The sequence below is a fragment of the Pleurodeles waltl genome, chromosome 4_1 (genome assembly GCF_031143425.1).
Source record: "Pleurodeles waltl isolate 20211129_DDA chromosome 4_1, aPleWal1.hap1.20221129, whole genome shotgun sequence".
Lineage (NCBI taxonomy): Eukaryota > Metazoa > Chordata > Amphibia > Caudata > Salamandridae > Pleurodeles > Pleurodeles waltl.
The window spans coordinates 803,739,436-803,761,668 of record NC_090442.1 but is presented as its reverse complement, the minus strand read 5'-3'; the positions used below and the strand labels follow the sequence as shown (position 1 = coordinate 803,761,668).

Below are 22,233 nucleotides of genomic sequence, written 5' to 3'. Positions count from 1 at the left end.
TGATAAATATGTTTACAAAGAGGCTTGTTAGTCTGGCGGGCCTGCTTATCGGTAAATTTAGTTTATAATTCTCGAAATAATATTTGGACTACCTTCACACAGTCCGAATCCTGTCCAGAGCAGAAGATAATACAAAAAGCTGAACAAATGTTCAAACTCTAGGCAATAATTCAAATGAACATCATGTTTGCAGGGCCATTTCTGCGAATAAGGCAGACCAATTAAATGCTAAGATTTGAAAAGGCTGTTTTGTTAATAAGGGCTGCGTAAATTTTAATGGATATTTTATTTTTATATTTCGGTCTCTTTTGAAGAGAGGGATTCAAGCATTTTGAAAATTACTAAAGAATCCAGTGCTTTCCCCCAAATTATAGACTTTCTGCATAAATGTGCCTAATTACCTGAATTCAGTTTTGATTAGCAGTGTTAATTGATGCAGCTGTGGATGCTATCTGTTTACCTAAATTACCATGTGCAAACAGCAATATGTCTGAAAGTGAATATGCTAAACTGAAAATACTAATTAGCAATGACAAATTGTTATTCCAGTCACATCCCAAAGCTTTTAATAAAAGCTTCGTTGTGTCAAGGTTGTATGATATTCAGACACACGTCTATATTACCTACGATTTACTATTTTAACTTGCACTAACAAATAAATGATTGTAAAGCTGTTTTTTATTCATTCTCTTCTCTTTCTGATATACGTTAGAATATATATCTTCCTAAAACTTTTCTTTGGGAAGCCATCCCTGTGCTTTGGCAGCCTGCCAATCATGCGCGTCTCTTTTGTAAAATGTACAAATTACTTTATATGCAAGGTATATTAAAATACATAAGGCCACCATAACCGATGCATATGACCGTTACAGTTAATGATATAGATGTATTAATACAATAGTAATGGCCTGCTTCCACTACTACTGCAATCAATTTAAGCAGTTAACATCTCAGTTTAGGGGCTCTTTGCAAGTCTGCTTGAGATTACTGGATGCGGAGCACTGACTGTTGATTGCTTCCTACAGTAATCCACACAACTTGTTTCAAAGAAATGATGCATTTCGCGTGTTACTATTATAAAAACTAAGTTGAATGTCATTTTTTCTTTGTAATTGTGTGTCAGGTATTTCCGTCATATGCAATTGACAGAATACAGATGATTATGGATGTCATAGCTCTTGCCAAAAGTGCACACCCTCATACAGAAAAATAAATTATTTCTCTGAAAATGATAGCCCAACTTTACTTTCTCAGCTCTGGTACTATTTAAATTAAACGGTGCCAATAACCCTCTGTTTCATTTTAGCTATTAAAAAACACAGAAACCGTATGGTGAAGTGCAAATTATATTATCAATAGTCCATTTAAGAACATATGTCAACTTATAACCAGTAGCGGCTCGCGGAAGGGGTGGTGCACTGGGGGGCGGTTGGGATGGGTAGGAAATAAATATAAAAAAACAAACACCTTTGCCGCCGCCGCGCTCTGCTGCTTCCTTGCTGGCGCTGTAGGCACAGGCTCCCAGCCGGCCCTGCGCCAATCCTGATGCTGCTGAGAGTAGCATCAGGATTGGCTGGGAGCGCCCAGCCAGGGTGCTCCCAGGCAGCCTGGGAGCCTGTGCAGGGTCTCTCTCCAGCAGTTGCCGGGCTGGACAGAGCCCTGTGCCCATGTGTGTTCGGCTGACACCAGACGGCTGGCCAGACGCACATGCGCTCTAAGGGGGAGTGCTGAGCACTCCTGCTCACTGCTCGTCACCCCTGTGGCCCGCCCCCTTTACCAGAAAATGATCCTAAACAAATGTTATGATTGTTTTCTGGTTAAGGATTTGCAGCTGCTACTGCTGGCGGGTGGGGGGGGGGCAACGCTCCTCCGCCCAAACAGAGGAGCCACCACTGATCATAACTCACCTATAATAAACATATATAATTTCCCAATACTCTTGAAATTATATATTTATTTATTATAGCTGGTCATATCCTGAACATTTTGTGGGTACAAAATAGTGTAATACTGACACTTAGGACCAAGCCTGCCGCTTTTTGTGCATGCCACAAAAGTCTGTTGCAGATATCCCTTTAACCAGATGTGGTGCTTAACTTCCTACAGTGGAACATTTTGTGAGGGCTGTTATCTCATTTTCATTTGCCCTATTTTCCTTTCCATTGCACAAAAATATAATTTCTTTCACATATTGTGCAATTAAAAACAAATCTTAATATATGTAGAAGTATTTGTTGTGTGGTACACCCACGATTTTAGTTTATGAATAATCAAAGCACCAAAACTTTAATGATGTGTTCTGAAGCATATGTAAAAACAAAAAGCTAGAGACTAGATGTGACACAGTTTTGGACATTCAGACACCGTGCATGACACATGCTTGCTATGTAGAGATGTTTACTAACCAAAACATAAGTATGAGAGGTCAGGGACAACAGCACATGGACTCTTCGAGCGAAATCTTTACAGGCTTTCAAGGAGTTCTGTATAGCTGGTAGCTCAATGCTTCTGAATGCCTACAAAGAAGGATGAGTGAACCTGCTTGCCTTGATCCTAGGCTCCCCTGAAGTACCTCCTAGGTTCAGTTGGCTGACATGATTGAGCTACAGGGACAAAACAAGCTACAAAGGGCCTTTCTGCAATTGCTCAGCTGAGCAACATCAACTAGACCTGCCTGAGCCCCGCTTACTAACCTCTGCTGGAGTGTCCTTATCCCCAAGAGGTGCTCCTCAGGTCCTCCTGTTCAGAATTCTTTATTTCAGACGAGGATCTAGATGTTTTTGGGCTATTCACAACTCCAAACATACTCCTGATGACCGTTCACAACATCCACCTACATGAATCTCCAACAAGGATGTGCTGTTTGCATCTGCTACAAGATTCAGTGCCAATGGGGACTGTCCATATTGACCACCAAAGCAAAGCTCCAGCAAAGACTGTCTCTTCACTCCAAACAGTGACTACCTGCAACAACCAACCTGCTCCACGTGCAGACCTCAGTCTCCTCACGTTGATCAGCAGTGCAAAGCTCTGCTGCAGCTCCCCACGTGGACTAGGCCTCAGAGAAAGTTACATTTTAGGTAGGTGCACTCCATTGCGGTCGCCTAAACTTGTGACTTTACTACAGTCCAGCATGACTAAATAACCACGTGTGGTGCATTTTAGCAATATTTTCACTAGAAAATTTAACAAGTCATTTCTCTGGTTCTACCTAATGGATATTTGTCATTTTGGCATCTTTTTCTTTATTAAAATTAACAACATGTGTATAACGTCGTAAGGGATCTTTCTTATGTTGTGTTTTCATTTGATTACTGTTTGAGTGCTTCAAACATGCTTTATACATTGCCTCTAAGTTAAACCAGGCTTCTGTGCCAAACAGGGATGGGCGGAGCTCACGGAATTAAACTACACGGAATTCTGCAGCGTTAGTTTACACTCTGAGGAATTCCACAGAGTTCTGTGAGTGGAGGAATGCCACTTGCCCTGGCCTGAATGCACCTGATCTCGGAAGTGCTATGCAGGGTGAGCCCTGCTTAGCACTTCCGAGATCTGGTGCATCCAAGCCAGGGTAAGTGGCAGCGAAAGTGGCCGTTTTCAGGCATCCTGTGCATCGGCCTGTTCCATGAGCAGTCAGTGAGTGCACACGGGGCAGGCCGGTGCACAAGAGGCCGAAATGGCAGCTTAGGCAGCAAAAGCTGCCATTCCGGCCTCTTGTGCACCGGCCTGTCCCGTATGCACTGAACACGGGGCAGGCCAGTGCACAATAGGCCTGAAATAGCAGCTTTCCCTGCCTACGGTCCTGCATTAATTCAGGCCACGGCTGTTGGCTCCGAAAGCTGCAGTTTCAAGCCTCTTGTGCACACAAACGAAGAATGAAAAAACCGAGGACTTTCCTGGGTCCTCCCAGGGGACCCCCATTTCCAGCAGCCTGGTGGTCTGCCTCCCTCTCCCCCCTGCTCCTGGGCCCGGATTGGGTTGCTGGCAGAGGGAGGCCTGGATCTGGAGCTGCTGGTGCTGGGGTGCAGCTCCATCGCCAACATCGAGCTGAGTGTGCACTGAAGGCCAGTTATGGGCCACGGAGGTACAAGTGCAGACTGTCTGCGATCGTGCTGTGTGGCTCATAACTGGGCTGCAGTGTGCACGCGGTGAGTGCCAAAAGCTCTGTTAGCTCAGCAAACGGAACTCGCCGCCCACCCCTAGTGCCAAGCTACCAGTGAGTTAAGCAAAGGTTTATGTACCATCCTTTGTGGTTCATCCTAACAAGGATTGTGTTTATCATTTGCATTGGGCTTCCCCCCTCAACCAATAACCCAATTTCTTACAGTGTACATTGTGTTCGATTTATTATGAAATGGTTGAAATATTGTGCCTGTTTACTTCTGTAGGAAAATGGCTCCCTGTTGCAGCTACCCCCCACTTTTTGCCTGGTATTGATGCTGAATGGACTGAGAAGTGTGCTGGGATCCTGCTAACAAGGCCCCAGCACCAGTGTTCTTTCCCTAAAAATGTACCATTGTTTCCACAATTGGCACACCCCTGGTACACAGATGAGTCTCTTGTAAAAGGTACGAGTGGTACCAAGGGCCCTGTGACCAGGGAAAGTCCCTGGGGCTGCAACATGTGTTGTGCCACCCTAAGGGACCCCTCACCTAACACATGCACACTGCCATTGCAGATTGTGTGTGCTGGTGGGAGTTTGTCAAAACAAACTCCACAGCTCCATAATGAATACACTGTATACTGGGAAGTTTGGTATCAAACCTCTCAGAATAATAAACCCACACTTATGCCAGTGCTGGATTTATTAAAAAATGCACACAGAGGGCATCTTAGAAGATGCCCCCTGTATTTTACCCAAACCTTCAGTGCAGGACTGACTGGTCTGTGCCAGCCTGCCACTGAGACGAGTTTCTGACCTGCTGGGGTTAATGCCTTTGTGCTGTCTGAGGCCAGAAACAAAGCATGCACTGGGTGGAGGTGCTTAACAACTCCCCCCTGCAGGAACTATAACACCTATCAGTGATTCTCAAAGGCTCAGGCTTCGTGTTACAGTACCCCAGGGCATTCCAGCTAGTGGAGATGCCCGCCCCCTGGACACAGCCCCCACTTTTCGTGGCAAGTCCAGAGGAGATAATGAGAAAAACAAGGAGTCACCTACCAGTCAGGACAGTCCCTAAGGTGCCCTGAGCTGAGGTGACCCCTGCCTTTAGAAATCCTCCATCTTGGTTTTGGAGGATTCCCTCAGTAGGAATAGGGATGTGCCCCCTCCCCTCAGGGAGGAGGCACAAGGAGGGTGTAGCCACCTTTAAGGACAGTAGCCATTGGCTACTGCCCCCAGACCTAAACACACCCCTAAATTCAGTATTTAGGGGTGACCCTGAACCCAGGAAATCAGATTCCTGTAACCTGATGAAAAAAGAAGGACTGCTGACCTGAAAGTCCCGCAGAGACGATGGACACACCAATTGACTTGGCCCCACCCCTACCGGTCTGTCCCCAGACTCAGAGACGCATGCACAGCGATACATCCAACGGGACCAGCGACCTCTGAGGACTCAGAGGACTGCCCTGCACTTAAAGGACCAAGAAACTCCTGAGAACAGTGGCACTATTCAGAAACTGCAACAACTTAGCAACTTTGAAACAACTTTAAAGAGACTCTCAGTTCCCGCCAGAAGCATGAGTCTTCACACACTGCACCCGACGCCCCCGGCTCGAGTACAGGACAACAAACACTATAGAGAGGACTCCCAGGCAACTCCAATGACGTGGACACCCTGAGTCGACCTCCCTTCACCCCCACAGTGATGTCTGCATAGAGGATCCAGAGGCTTCCCCCCGACCGCAACTGCTTGGTAACAAAGGAACCGGATGCCTGGACCAAGTACTGCATCCGCAGCCCCCAGGACCGAGAGGAACCACCTACCAGTGCAGGAGTGTCCACCAGGCGCCCCTCATCCTAGCCCAGTCGGTGGCTTGCCTGAGAAGCCCACCTGTGCCCTGCCTGAATCACCTAAGTGACCCCCGGGTCCCTCCATTGCTTTCTATAGGAAACCCGACACCTACTTTGCCCTACTGCACCTGGCCGCCCCTGTGCCGCTGAGGGTGAGTTTTGTGGGCTTGTGTGTGTTCCCCCCCCCCCCCAGTGCTCTGCAAAACCCCCCTGGTCTGCTCCCCAAGGAATGCAGGTACTTACCTGTAAGCAGACTAGTACTGGAGCACCCCTGTTCTACATAAGCGCCTATGTGTTTTGGGCCCTTCTTTGACCTCTGCACCTGACCGGCCCTGTGTTGCTGGTGGCTTTGGGGTTGCCTTGAACCCCCAATGGTGGGCTGCCTATGCCCAGGAGACTGACTGTTTAAGTGCTTTACTTAGCTGAGAAACCTAACCAAACTTACCTCTCCCAGGAACTGTTGATTTTTGCAGTGTCCACTTTTAAAATAGCTTATTGCCATTTTAATCAAAACTGTGTGTACTACTGTTTTAAATCAAAGTTTTATACTTACCTGTGTGAAGTACCTTGCAATTTATGTACCTACCTCAAATCTTGAATCTTGTGGTTCTAAAATAAACTAAGAACATATATTTTTCTATATAAAACCTATTGGCCTGGAGTTAAGTCTTTGAGTGTGTGTTCCTCATTTATTGCCTGTATGTGTACAACAAATGCTTAACACTACCCTCCAATAAGCCTACTGCTTGACCACACTACCACTGAATAGAGCATTAGAATTATCTAATTGTGCAACTATCAACCTCTAAGGGGAACCCTTGGAGTCTGTGCACACTATCTCTCAATTTGAGATAGTATATACAGAGCCATCTTCCTATAACATCCAAAAGTACTTTCGTTTGAATTAACTGGTAATCCACACATTGGTAGACTCGAAAAGACTGGTAAAAGTGTTATTTCTGGTTATGGTGAAAAATAATAGTGACATCCAAAAAAGTACTAGCATAAACGTGAGTTTAAGCACATGTCAGCTTCCCTCTCTGATTGATTGGAATTTGGAAAGTTATGTTCAGAAGCATAGGTTTTCTTGCTGGATGATAGTTGACATGGTCTGTGAGTGAATCGTTCCCACCTGTATCTGTAAAGTCATTGTGGCCACATTGTTTGGATCTGTTGTATTGATTCACTTTGATAAAGTAATTAAAATGTATGCAGCATTAGGTTTCTATAATATATTTTTATTGAGCCAGTAATTTAAGCACACAGGTGCTTCTCTAATGAGAAATGGTCCTTGTCACTGGTCAGTAGTTTGCTAGACAATGTGACTATCATGATTAGGCTCCAGAATGGACAAAGGCAGTTTCCATGATTCCAGATATCTTTCTTTAACCATTCTGGAGATTCTTACAAACCAATTTTCTGACTCTCTCGATGTTGTCTTGCTGGCCTTGAACATATGAGCAAACAGGCTGTAGTGGCATACTGGTTTCTGAATGTGCCCCATTCCCCTTTTAAGACATCCAGGACATATCAAGGCTGCCATGCCTTTCACAAATGTGAAGGGACTGATTTTATTGGGTGTTTGAAATGCATGTCAGATGGCAAATTAGGTCCTTGGCAGTGATTCCATCTCATTACTTTGGATGCAGTAAGCTTTTTGGGAGTGGTTTTCAAGGTGTGGCAGCACCGTTCAACAAGTCAAATATATAAACCATCTGGGAGGCACTCAATCAAAAATCCTAGCCACTTTAGCCTAGCAATTCTGGGAATTTTGTCTGTCTCACCAGATCTCTGTCAGGCCAGAGTATCCAGCAGGTCAGCTAAACAAAATTGCAGATTGGAATTCTTGCCATTTAAATTTAAAAGACTGCAGCAATTAAAAGCTTCATCCTCCAGTTTTCAAAATATTTACATCGATTTGGGATGCTTTATCCATAGATCTATTTGCTTCACGACACAACAACCATCTTCCTCAGTTTTTCAGTTGGAGATCAGATTCATTCGCCACTGCAACATATGTTTTTCTTCAACAGTGGAACACAGGTCTTACTTGGCCTTTCCTCCTTTAGTTATGATATCCAGAATCCTAGCCAAAATCAGAAGGGATCACATATCTTTAGTAATAATAACCCCATTTTGGACACTCCTGATTTGGTTCCTGGATCTTCAGATGTCAGTAGACTTTCCTCAGCTGTTCCCAGATGTCAGTTATCTCCTTCTCTATCATCTCACCCAAACTCACAATCTCGTTTCAACAGGCCAGCTCCAATCAATGGCCTGGAAAATATCAGGCACAATTTCTTTGCAATAGCCTTTCACAAGACTGTCACATTGATCAGTTCTGCATGGGCACCAGGAACAAATAAAGTCTATAAGTCAGCTTGGAATAGCTGGTATCTGGAATCAAATTCCAGTAACATTTCTTCTGATAGTGTCACAATAGCAAATGTTCTGAGTTCATTAGCTTCTTCAGCTAATTATTACAGAACTATCAACACTCACCGATTGGCAGTTTCTTTGAACCATACATTCATAAATAAATCTGTGAGAGAACATCCTTTCATTTGCAGATTACTTTGTGGAATTAGGATTAGTATTCTTTCATCTCCTAAATATTATTTTCTTGGGTGTGAATGTTTTATTACAATTTCTTCAAAAAAGGACAGATAATGTTTCATTATCACTCAAACAACTTCTGCAAAATTAACAATGTTATTATGTTTGATTTCATGTAAAAGAGTTTCAGACATATGAGCTTGGGATATTTCGGGTATGCAGTATACTCCCACTGGAGTCTTTCTTTATCTTTAGGACAACAAAGACCCTCTCGTCTTCAGTGGAGTATTTCTCTTTCCTGTTACATCCACAAATGTGTAGTTTGCTGCCTAAAGGAATAGGAAGACAGACCAGCCCTGTTAAGATATCCTGCAGTGTCCCAACTACTAATTTCTTATAGCTAATCTCATGCCCGGTGTCCTCTGCACTTTAGCTAGATGGGTCAAATGGATTGTCTCAAGCAGGTGTTGATGTTTCTCACTTAGGTGTTCATTCCACTAGAGGTATTATGGCATCTAAAACTTTTCTGCGGTGCTTGATTGGAGGAAATCCTGATAGTGGTCCTTTGGTCTGCACCTTCTACCTTCAAAACTTTTTATCGTAAACCTATGGACCACATTTCATTGCCACTGATTAATATGCTTTGATATAGCATAGTATGAAGTGTTTGGTACTGTCATAAAATCTGGATTTTCCAAGTAATCATGCTGGATTTTGATGATCATCCATGTAGGTTGATCGAAGAATTGCTCAAGAAAAAAATTATAGGACTGGCAGATCCCGAACAGCTTGCCACATGCTGGAAGTGCATCTAGGTTTTTGGAGTGGGAGTGAAGATGTTTTGGGAATAAATAGTCTTTGAGGCAAGTATGTAGATTTTATAATTAATAGTGCTTGACTTCAAATTGGAATGAGGAGAAGAGGTTAGCAGACTGATGCTCTATGCTTTTGGGTAGGATGAATGTCTATTAGCCAGTTAACCTGCTGTAAGGGGAAAATAAATCTGCACAAGGATAGTTAGCAGTTTGCAAAGAATTTTAGTAGGATTATTTTTTCAGCTTGGAAGTTGTGCACAGAGCTTTCAGTATGACCATTGTGAAAATGAAATGCTAACCTCAGCCTATAAATCTGATTTCCCAGCTTAAAATAAATGATTCCTTGAAGTCATAAATCATCAATTAACAAAGTGATTTTCAACTTTTAATGCAGCATCTTTCACACAACGAAACCAGGAATATCAATACTCTTTATGTGCTTTGCTGGCTAGTGATGGCTTCTTATGGCTGATAGCAGTTTTGATATGAAGTTGGACACCTTGTACTTCACTTCAAATTAAGAATTGATTGTACACATATAAATCGTAAAAAGTCTAGTTTTGTGCTTCTAGATAGTGAAAATATGAAGTTGCATCCAAGAGAGTTAAACATATTTGTAGAAAAGCCCTCCTTTTGCCCTGGTCACCCCCAAACATTTTGGACAGATACTGGTGATTACTGACTCTTGGCTGTGCTGTGGGTCCTGCTTACCAGTCCCAGGGTCAGTGCTCTGTGTAAAGTTAATATGCACATTTTGACTAATTATAATTGGTAGTATCAACCTACCTATAAGTCCATGATGTATGTAGGTTTAGGGACCCCAGCATAGGTAGTGCACCCATAGGTGCACTGCTGAGGTGCCCAGTGTCATTTTAAAGGGAGGTCTACATTGCTGGCTGCTTTTAAACTAACGTTACATGCAACTTTAACTTTGGAATCAAAAGTACTTCCAAAGTCCTTAACTACTTTATGTTTACACATGGGACCCATATGGTGTGCCCTAAGTGCCCCCAGGGTTGGGTGCAGTGTATCTATAAGCAGGGACCTTATAAAATATATTTTATAAGCCTAGGTGAGGAAAAATAGCCAAACTTATTTTTCCCTCATTGTAGTAACTAGGCTCTATAGGCTAAAATGGGGAGGCTTCAACAAGAAGTTTCAAAAAGTGCTAAAAATGTCATGTTTAGTTCAAACCTTTTATAATAAATCCAACCATTTGCCATTGTTGAATGTAATATAAATACTTCAGGGAAAGTCTTTAGAACTCCACCTGAAAGTTGCCAACTTCAGCTCTGTAGTGCCCTTCTCTGATTGGCCAGCCTCTGGCAGTCTGGCCAGTCTGCCTTGATGAGATGCGAAGTGGCCTGGGTTGAAGACAAAGGAAGTGCCTGGGGGAGGAGATCTGCCTCAGCAGATGGTGAAACAGGATGGGGTGAGAGCAGGCATACTGGTCTTCAAAGGAGGGAAATATATTTGGATCAGCTCAGGACTTCCTCCATTTCCTGTAAACACATACAGCATCCCCCTGATTAGATTAGGAGAGGGCTGTGTTAAGAGAACTTAGCCACACTAGTGGGTGGACTCAGCCAGACCTCTCGTCCAAAATTCAGTTTCTACCATTTTGGATTGCTTAAAGATTTTGCTCTCTGCGATTGATTTTAGGAAGTGGTCATCCAAGAGCGTGGTGGCCTGCCTGTGTTTGGACAGTTGCCCCCATTCCCCACCCCACGAGCAAGGATAAATATGGCAGAGCTGCACCCACACATCAGATCGCTACAAGGAACAATGACAGAAGAAAAAGGACTGCCTTGCTAGACCCCTGACCTGCACCTAGACACTGTACTCGGAAGGACTGCACCAGCTGCACACTTGGGCTTCACCTCAAAAAGGACTTTGCCTGGCTTCAACTGGTTCAAGAAGGAACTCCTGTTCGCTAAAGGTGAAAAATAGATAACCAGAGTCCTCTGCATCAAATCCTGAAGAAACTGACATTGTCCAGTGGTCATTTTGGAGTCTGAGACAGGTGCATTCTGGGAGTTGGAGTCCTAACACTCAGGGAGCAACTTGGAGCTTCTGAAACCTCGGGGTAAACTGTGGACTCCTAAAGTACCTTCAAATACCTTCTGGAAGAAGATCCAGAAGTTTGGAGAGGCTTGGAGAACTAAGAAGCTCCATAAAGGAACCTACCCGTCCTTGTGAGTCAAGCTGGCTTACCTCAACCACGACCCAGCCTGACTTGCAGGTTCATTGCACTGAAAAGCTCTGGAGTCCCATACTTCCATGATTTCATCAGGGGCTTGGGAAAATCAATCCATCAACGTTGACTCGAAATCCGCTTGCTGTGGACGGTTGTCCGACATCTGACAGAAAAAGCTCAAAAATAGTGACAAAGTCCGAACATAAAAAGTTGATAGGACTTCCCGCGGAGCATATCCATGGAGGGCTCCAGGGGCGTTGGATACAAATTCAACTTTGGCCCAGATGAGAATTTCCATCCTGAAAAATGATCTAAGTCCAAAGGCAGAATTCTTCACTGAGGTCTCCTGTGGCGCGTATCCAAAGAAGGCTCCAGGGAGATTGGATTGGTGATGTCTTCCCGGTGAGAAAAATCTTCAAGAAAAAGACTAAGGCCCTCATTACGAACTCGGCAGGAAATCCACAGAGTTCGGTGCTGGTGGTCGAAACAACGACTGTTTCCGCCAGCCGGCCCAGCAGAGTGCACGGCTGTGTACATTGCTGACGGCTCCACATGGAGCTGCCGGCAATGTAGCAGTGCGGCGGGTGCAGCAGCACCCATCGTACATATCACTGCCCATAAATCGGGCAATGACATGAGCGACGGGGCTGTGCACTGGGGCCCCTGCACTGCCCAGGCCAAGTGCATGGGCAGTGCAGGGCCCCCTAGGGGGGGCCCCGGGGCACCCATTCCGCCAGCCTTTCCCTGGCGGGCTAAACCGCCAGGGAAAGGCTGGAGGAACACAGGTTCATTATCCGGCGGGCAGCGCTGCTTGCAGTGCTGCCCCGTCGGTTAAGGAACTCCACCATCGCCAGGCTGCCTGGTGGCCATAGCCTGGCGGTAGCGGAGTTCCGCCTGTGGTGGTTTTGCCTTGAACATTATATGGCAGTCTGAACTGCCATGCCGGTGGTGCTAATTACCGCCACCGCGGGCATGGCGTCCGGACTGCCAGTGTTCATAATGACCGCCTAGGTCTGAAAGTAAACATTTGACTAATGCCTTCTTCTTGCTGTAGCCGAGCATGGCTCCATCGCTGTCGACCTTAAACTTTGACTTTGACCCAGTCGAGGTGCGACCAGATCTTCTGAGTGGCGCTTTTAGTTTCTATGCACTCAAAACATAAATTCTTTAAAACTTCATACCGATTCCCCTTATCCTATTTTCATTAGTTTGGGTGTCAAATTAAGGATTAAAAGAATTCCTACATTTAAAAAAAAAAAATTTGGGGGATTTTTAAACTGTTTCCTGTGTTATTTAATTACTGTTATGTGAAATTTGAATGCTTTACACACTTTGTCCCTCATTACGACTTTGGCGGTCTTTTCCAAAGACTGCTGAAGGCGCCGCAGCCAGCTGACCACCATATTTGGAGTTGGCGGATGACTTCTGCCCATTTTTGGGCAGAAGTCAGACTCCGTCAGCCTGGCCGATGGAGTTGAAGAGGCGGGTGCATCACCAGCACCGCCACACCAGCAATACTTCGGCTGCCAAATTACGAGCCGTAATACAGCTTGGCGGAGTCTTGCTGGCGTTGTAGTGCTAGCGGTGCAAAACTGCAAGGACCATCCCCTCCCGGACGACCAGCTTGCGGCAAAAGGAAAGGTGATCGTCCGAAAGGGGGTCAGGTGGGGAGTGTTGAATACATGTGTCTTGTGTGCATGTATGGGGGTGTATGAGAATGTTTATGTGTGCGAATGGGGGTGTATGAGTGCATGTTTGTGAGGGAGTGAGTGGGGGTGTCTGTGCGAATGAGGAGGCTTGTGAATGGATGTGTACGGTTGGGTGTGTGTGTGTATGCGCTGCGGGGGCATCTGTGTGTGCACTTCTGTATGTGTGAGTGCGAGTGTGTGGAAGGGGAAGGGTGTAGTATGAGTGGGAGTATGCAGAGGGGGTGTAGTATGAGTGCGAATATGGGGAGGAGGTGTAGTATGAGTGCGAGGGAGAGCGGGGTTGTGAATGTGTGCGTGTATGCGAATGAATGTTTCTGTGCACGCTTATGGGGGTGTTCATGTGCATGTTTGCATGGGTGTACCTGTGTGCGTGTCAGTGTGTGAATATGTGTTTCAGTCTGCGTGTTTGATTGTATGTCTCCAAGTGAATGGGGGTATATGTAGCGAGTGCATGGGTGAGTGGGGTGCATGTTTGTGTGTGGGTGCATGTGTTTGAATGTGTAAGGGTGCTTGTGCCTGTGACAGGAAAGGGGATTCCTGATGCTGGGTGCGTTTCTGCCAGGATTTTCGTGATGGGAAGGCCACCACGGAAAGCCTGGCTGTCTGCAGCCTCGTTATCCGGCAGACAGGCTGAGGCCTGCCGCTGGGCTGGAGGAGCTCACCTCCGACCATGCCGGTGTGATTGCACAAGCGGGCCAGGCAGCGGCTGTGGACGTTTGGTTTCTGCCAAACACCACAACTTGTATTGTGGCTGTCTTTACCGCCAGTTCTGAGGTGGAAAGACTGCCACAGAGAGGATAGCAGTCTGATGACCACCAGCCTCGCAATGAGGGCCCTTGTCTCCTAAGTTAAGCCTTGTTGCTCGTTGCCAAGCTACCAAGGGTTGAGCTGGGGTTAATTTATTGAGACCTATCTAAACATAGTGGGGGTTAGTGGCCTATTGCTAACTGTATGTTCTTAACCAGCCCTTACCAATAATCCATTTTCCAACGGTATTTAGAGAAGAGAAGAATTAATGTGTTCCTGGCTGTGTTGCTACAGGTTCTGTACCTGTCATCTGGAGTCTTAGATGTGCTATTGTCAGATTCTATGATGTGGTGGATGCTAGCTGCCCAACCCAGTGCCTCACAGAAACCAGAACGCAAGCAAAGCACTTAGTTAAATAACAAGTACTATTTATTAGACTCCAGGGAAGAAGGGGTGGGGAATGGAAAGTCAGTGCTGCTGTATTCTGGTTCCCAGAGCATCAAAAGCAATGCCTGGTGAAAAATACACAATATGTACATGCATTACAGAGAACACCCTCTCCAATATAATGTTTGGCAAAATACCAAGGCTCGCTCACCACTATAGGTGGTTGAAGAGCTTGACACACAGTTTCAGAGAAGATAAAGGAGGTGAACAGTCCAAAGGAATAAACAGTGAAGGGTAGTTCTGTCATCAAACACACAGAGTACTAATATTGGGCAGAAACAGGGCAGAGCAATGCAAAATCCTCAGAATAGTGAGAAAATAATAAAGGTGCTTTAGGAGCTTGATTAGGTGCCAACTTTGAATGTCAGGCAGAATAACCGTGCAAGACAAAGTGCTGAGGCATTGTCTAAATAAGCCACCTGCTCTTTATCATCTTTTGTCTGCAGTGGTGCAGAAATTGTGTCTGCATGAAAGACGTCAGCTTGAAACAGGGCAGTACAGCATCTTAACAAATGAGTACTTCCTTTCTAAGTGCAGAAGAAATAGTAAATCAAAGTGAGGAGTCCATAATTGCACCCAGAGAAGGTGCTGCCAACCAAGCATCCATTAAGACACTGGTACCATAAGCACTGATTCTCTGTGGTTGTCTTGAATTCCGTGCTCTTCACTCTTTAAAAATTGATGACTTAAATCATCTGTTGCTGCATCTGACATGAACTTCCCCCCAACCCTCATCTGAGGTGAGTGTTGGGAAAATACCTCGTAAAACAATTTGTGAGATATCCCTGCAATACAAATATATTGGAGGACAATTGCAAAGACTATAGTGACCAATAATCCTAAAGGATATGGAAAATGATTGTTGCACAGCTCTGGTATGCAGAATTCTTTTTTTGTAGTATTTAAAAATAAATCATCACATTACAGCATATCCCCTCATCTCTTAAGGTATTTTCTCAAGTTACATACATCCATTTACATTCTTTCTTTCTAAGTACTTTGTAACCCTTGTTAGACTATACAAATTATTCTTAAAAGAACCAACTGTTAACATTCAACAATGTTCTGCATGCATATATTTTAATTAATTGATCTTGATGTAAGTAACTTTCGGTTCATATAGCATTTCAGCTTAAAACCTTTTTTGTGTTAGCCATCGTGAGGACAGATTCTGGCCAAACATATTCTAATGGGTGGCTGGATATACCTCTAAGATAATTTTTATTTTTCAAAAGGAGTTTTAATCCTTCTATCTATCAATTCATTTTGGGACCCAAACTGAAACAAATATATTAGTTAAAAAAACATAATCTATTTGTCAAATTTTCTGAAATTATTTACATATTATGTTCAGCATTGTCTCCATCATAATTCAGTGCTGAACAATGATAATAGTGACTAAAGTGTATATTGATAAATAGGATCTCAAACTTTTCTGAAGTGTTCTCTCACCTTGCACTGAATGACCCAATATTGTACATAGCATGTCCATTATGGAGGCATGAATTATCAATGGATTACTAAGAAGCCATCAGACCTGTGGGATGATACCTTGAAAGGTAAATGTAAGTATATTTACCAGTCCATATGGCCCAGTAAACAGCTACCTGTTAAGAATTGAAAATAGAAGGATTGATAAGAAGCTGACCTGAGGAAGGCCAACACAATAAAAGTTGAAGCTGAAAAGCTATGCAATCCAACTAATAAGATACTGTACTGCAATATCAGAATGAATTTTAGAAAATGTAATGTTTCCAGAACATTTTGGAATTTGAAGAGACAAATTTGACAAAACAGTTGTTTTTAGAAAAAAACTTTTTTTTTTAAAGGGTTACATTGTATTCAAAATCTTAGAACGTGAAAAGGTGTAGGTAGTTTACAGAATTATTTAAGACATGATAAGATATATTGGTAATGCAGGATATTGTTTTTAAAATGAAAAAGAAGTGACGTTGTATGCCTCATCTGTGAAAAAAGAAAGTTTTCTAAACTTTTAGAGTGGTTGGTCACTAAATATTTCTAAGAATTCCTGGTAAACCTTACAGCTGGCTAAGCAGCCTCAAAAGCTTTGAGACTGTCTTTTCATGTTGAGTTTTTTGTATATAGGAGTTTTCATTTTCCTTTAACTTCTTTGTTTGAATAAAGAGGTGGTCATTCATTCATGACAGTGGACATCTATTAGCCTGCTGCCTCTGTGCTACTGTGTGTGTATGCCAAGATACCAGGACACAGTTGTCATATTTTTTCAGAATTTGTAAGGTAAATTGGAGAACTAAACAATCTTTCTCCTCAGAAAGAAACCTGCTCTCTGACAACAGTTCCTACATGAAGCCACTCCACCTATAAATAGTTGTATTAAAAAAAAAATATTGAATTGAATTTTAGTAATGAGAATATTTCCAGAAAACTTCTCCGAAGCAAATTACAATATTTAATTAGAGATGAGCTCATGAAATCTTAATTGTGTATGCTGAAGTAGAAGAAGGGGATTAATTAGAAGATTTGTTTGTTGACATGAAATGGCGTTCATGGGTAGTTTTATAATGTCATTTGAAAATAACATATGGTAACATTTCAATGGGGTTACTGCTTCATTCTTTAACTGCCAGTTGCTAAGGAAACCGGTAAGGAGCAGTTATCTTTAATTATAAAAATGTGTGTCTCCTCCTTCCCATGGTTGTTGTGACAAAGGTCTAGATATCGTTGTTGTTAACGGGGTAAAGCCTGTGCGGGGCAGGGAAAGGGGGTGGTATTATGGGTAGAGAGGCGCCCTACTAGTGGGATAGCTCAAAATAGTTATCCTTGCATATTGCAAACACACCTAAGACCTGACAATATTTATGGTTTAGCACTGCACATTGCACCTTATTGCCTAATTATATATATTAGTCGACACTCACAGGCCTACTTTGAGAGGGTGGTGCACTTGATTGTATGAGCAATTAGACTGATTCCAACCCTCTCTGAGTATACTTTCTAATGATTCTAGATGTGGCAGCTTAATTTCGTGTTTGTATCTATGTAACTTGAGTGCCACCTCTTGCAAAGAAGTAGCAAGCGTGTGCTCATTATTCGAATTACATAGAAAACCTGCCTTCTCTATAATGGGTTATTTTAGTATAATAAGGAAAAGTAATAATTAGCCAACAATCAAAGGGTACTCGATAACTAGACAAGCCTGTCTTCCTTAATTGACCCACCGAGTGAAATGGAAAGAGCAGAAATTACATTTTAATGATGGAAATTACCAATTATTCTTTTGAAGTGTACTCAACATACAAATCCTTGTGTCTTTATTTATTTAAAAAATGCAAGATACAATACTACAATTTTAGTTTGTCTGGAATCCTCACTGTTCTGACTGATATCCCATCTCATAATTGCACAGGTAGCTAGTAATTGTGGTATTTCCAGGTTGATGATGGTGTGCTGCAGCATCACTGGTTACCGGACTCTACAGTAGAGGAAAGATGTGTGACACAAGCTGTCATGCAAAGATGGCTGTGTCCTTAACACTAGTGCACTGATGATTCGCATCATGAAACATTCTACAGGCAGGCTACAAAAGCATTATCTGCTGCCTACAGCAGTATAAAAAGCCACTCTAGCAAACAGCTTTGTGCCCATAAAAGAGGTGCATTCCATTACAGAGCAGGAGAAATAAAATGTCCTGCGAAAGGGTGATACAGAAACATTTCTGAGCAGTCTCAGAAGCCATGGTACAAGAATGCTTCTGGTCCCTTGAGGTTTCCTGGCTATCCAGATTATTTTAAGACATGAGGAGAATACTCATTTTAATGTCCTAGCCGCATAATGTTTTCTTCCATTGTGGCTCCTACTTGGGTCACCAAAGCACCATTGTCAAAATATTGAGAGGCCAATATATTTACTATATTTAAAGATGTGAGCATGCAGGGAGCGTGCAAAGATGTTTCCCCATTGGTTGTATAGACCTTTGCTAAGTTCACATGAAGCGTAATCATACATTTCAGACTTGTGAAGCTAATGTGAACACACAATAAGGAACAGGAATCAGTGACTGTAGTTAAGAAGGATTTATTACAAGTCATTGATAAGTCCAGTATACAGACATGCAAGAAATATATTCAAAAGATATAGCAATACAGCTGGCAAACCGTTCTGTACCTTAATCTTATCAGATTAAGGTAAAGGACAGTAGCAGCCACTGCAATACAAAATGTGAAGATTCAGTTGTAAATGCAGAATGAGGATGGTTTTGGTATAGGGTCTCTGAAAATTCCGGAAATGCAAGAAGGTGTCATCATAGGGAAGGCTTCAGTTCATGCCCTCAAAGTCTAAGAGAGTCTGTCCTAAACAATGATAGTATGAACACCAGTTAAAGCACCACAACTTCAGCAATCTTTGTATTCTTTCCCACACCACCAGAAACTAATAAATCTATTGCTCATGATGTATGTTTGCAACATCACCTAGGTTTGCTATCCCACCAACTTAAACAGCTACTGAAACCTTGAATATTTCTGTTCCTTGTACACAGTGAATATGAAGCTTCATCTGTTTGTTAGGTCTCAACCATCATTACTGCGATTTCTCTTCTCAGACCTCACTACCAGTCAACTAATAGCAATAACAGTACCTGTTTCTCTAGCTAAGGAAATAACGAGAATGCCCCTGAAAGAAAAACATGCTGATAAATGAAGCCTGTTGACAGGCCAACTTTAACTAAGCATTTAATGTGCATTTTGAATACATGGTTATACATGCGCGTGTGCGGTTTTCAGAGTAAATGTAAAAAATGAATAAAAATACATGTTTGTTTTACATATTGTAGGAAGTTGGCTCTGTATATACTATTTAAAAGTAAGAAATAGTGTGCACAGAGTCCAAGGATTCCCCTTAGAGGTAAGATAGTGGCAAAATTAGATAATTCTAATGCTCTATTTTGTGGTAGTGTGGTCGAGCAGTAGGCTTATCAGAGGGTAGCATTAAGCATTTGTTGTACACACACAGGCAATAAATGAGGAGCGCACACTCAAAGACTTAACTCCAGGCCAATAGTTTTTATATAGAAAAATCTTTTCTTAATTTATTTTTAGAACCACAAGTTCAAGATTTGAAGTAAATACATAAAATGCACGGTACTCCTCACAGGTAAGTTAGGAACTTTGAATTAGAGCAATAACATATACAGTTTTTGTTAAAATGGCAATAAGCTATTTTAAAAGCGGAAACAGTGCAAAAATCAAAAGTTCCTGGGGTAGGTAAGTATTGGTTAGTTTGTGAGGTAAGACAGACACTTAAAAGTCTCGGTTCCTGGGCATAGGTAGCCCACCATTGGGGGTTCAAGGCAACCCCAAAGTTACCACACCAGCAGCTCAGGGCTGGTCAGGTGCAGAGGTCAAAGAGGTGCCCAAAACACATAGGCGCATATGGAGAACAGGGGTGCTCCGGTTCCAGTCTGCCAGCAGGTAAGTACCCGCTTCCTTGTGGGGCAGACCAGGGTTTTTTTGTAAAGTACTGGGGGGACACAAGTAGGCACACAAAACACACCCTCAGCGGCACAGGGGCGGCCGGGTGCAGTGTGCAAAGCAGACGTCGGGTTTTGTATTGGTTTCAATGGAGGGACCTGGGGGTCACACTCGCGGTGCAGGCAGGCACAGGGGGCTTCTCGGGCCAGCCACCACCTGGGCTAGGCAGAGGGTTTCCTGGGGGTCACTCCGGCACTGAGGTTCGGTTCCTTCAGGTCCTGGGGGCTGCGGGTGCAGTGCTTGTTCCAGGCCTCGGTCCCTTGTTACAGGCAGTCGCGGTCAGAGGGGTTGCTGTGGGAGTCCAGAATGGTCGTCTCGGGCTACTCACTGGGTCGCAGTCGCCGGGGAGTCCTCCCTGCAGTGTTGGTTCTCTGGATCTCGAGGGAGGGGTGTCGGGTGCAAAGTGTGAAGTCTCACGCTTCCGGTGGGAAGAGTGAAGTTCTTTAAAGTTGCAAGAAAGTTGCAAAGTTCTTGTTGGAGTTGAGCGGAGCTGCTGCTCACAGGAGTTTCTTGGTCCTTAGGTTCAAGGCAGTCCTCTGAGGCTTCAAATGTTGCTGGTCCCTGTCGGATTCATTTCTGGTTGCAGGTTTTCGAGTCAGGAGACAGGCCGGTAGGGCTGGGCCAAAACAGTTGTCGTCTTCCGTCTTCTCTTCAGGGCTTGTAGGTCAGCAGTCCTTCTTGTTTCTTCAGGTTGCAGGAATCTGATTTCCTGGGTTCAGGGTCACCCCTAAATACTCAATTTAGGGGTGTGTTTAGGTCTGGGGGCAGTAGCCAATGGCTACTGTCCTTGAGGGTGGCTACACCCTCCTTGTGCCTCCTCCCTGAGGGGAGGGGGCACATCCCTATTCCTATTGGGGGAACCCTCCAAAACCAAGATGGAGGGTTTCCAAAGTCAGGGGTCACCTCAGCTCAGGGCACCTAAGGGGCTGTCCTGACTGGTAGGTGACGACTTCTTGTTTTTCTCATTATCTCATCAGGACATGCCACCAAAATTGGGGGCTGTGTCCAGGGGGCGGGCATCTCCACTAGCTGGAGTGCCCTGGGACATTGTAACATGAAGCCTGAGCCTTTGAGGCTCACTGCTAGGTGTTGCAATTCCTGCAGGGGGGAGTTGTTAAGCACCTCCACCCAGTGCAGGCTATGTTTCTGTCTTCAGAGAGCACAAAGGCTCCCACCCCAGTGGGTCAGAAACTCGTCTCTCAGTAGCAGGCTGGCACAGACCAGTCAGTCCTGCACTGAAGGATTGGGTAAAATACAGGGGGCATCTCTAAGATGCCCTTTGTGTGCATTTTTTAATAAATCCAACACTGGCATCAGTGTGGGTTTATTATTCTGAGACGTTTGATACCAAACTTCCCAGTATTCAGTGTAGGCATTATGGAGCTGTGGAGTTCGTTTTGACAAACTCCCAGACCATATACTTAATATGGCCTGTGGTGAGTTCCCGTTACAACTTGCGCTATGGTTATAAATGATTCCTATTACACCAGGGACTGTTGGTACGTGCTCTTTATTTGCTTCTTGGTAAAGGATAACGTATATATATGTTTGTTGAGATATTGTTGATCTCCTTAGGTAATGTCCTGGTGTTTTCCTTGATCTTTATCACAGGGAATATTCTATTTTCTTCTTCTTTCAGGTCTTCCTCATCTGGGTGTCGTGGTCAAGATATGGTGGCCTTCAGGGTGACACTGGACCTCTCCGTCCCAGGATAGTGGTGGCCGGTCACCAAAGAAAATGAAAAGAACAGGTGAGTGTGGGTCTTTGGGGACTATTTATTATAGGAGTGTTAGTAGGCGGGATGGCAAGGGTAGGGGAGGTGCAGGGTGTGAGAGGGTCAGGCTTTTAGGTGTACCGCAATCCCCCAGTGAGCTTAATTTCTAATATAGGGCAATTCTCTTTCTTTTGTTGAAGGGTGGTTATTTTCACCGCTCCCTCCACGTGAATTGACGGTAAGTGTGCACTCTGTTAAACTTTCCTCTTCCCAGTCCCTTCCACCTGATCCCTCCCCTGTTTTCCCCCCCTCGCTCCCGCCCCGAATCGACCTGGGTAAGAAATTTACCCGGAGGCACGATCGTACCTGCGTTAGCCACGCCCCTCCAGGGAAGTGGCGGCGCTGGTCGTGTCTCCCGTTGGTCTCCGTGGGGGTCTCTAGGGTTCCTTCGAGGCTTCAGAGGGTGGCTGGATTCCCTTGTCCTTCTTCCGCTTCCTTGTGGCCTTTCTCCGTCGGCTTTGCTCCTTTTCTTTCCTTTGTCTCCGTCCTCCTCTCGTCCTCCGGCTTCAGCGATCCTCTCCT

The 22,233-nt window shown here is 44.1% G+C and overlaps 1 long non-coding RNA gene across 2 annotated transcripts in view; it reads left to right on the top strand.

Moving 5' to 3' along the window:
- Window positions 1–22,233, top strand: part of LOC138288184 (uncharacterized) — a 354,981-nt gene that overhangs the window by 252,659 nt on the left and 80,089 nt on the right. Inside the window, exons 9-10 of one of the 2 annotated variants that reach the window (XR_011202356.1) lie at window positions 21,577–21,687; window positions 21,852–21,889. This is a non-coding gene — a long non-coding RNA (uncharacterized lncRNA). The remainder of the gene's footprint in view (window positions 1–21,576; window positions 21,688–21,851; window positions 21,890–22,233) is intronic. The other variant, XR_011202355.1, reaches the window with a different exon arrangement.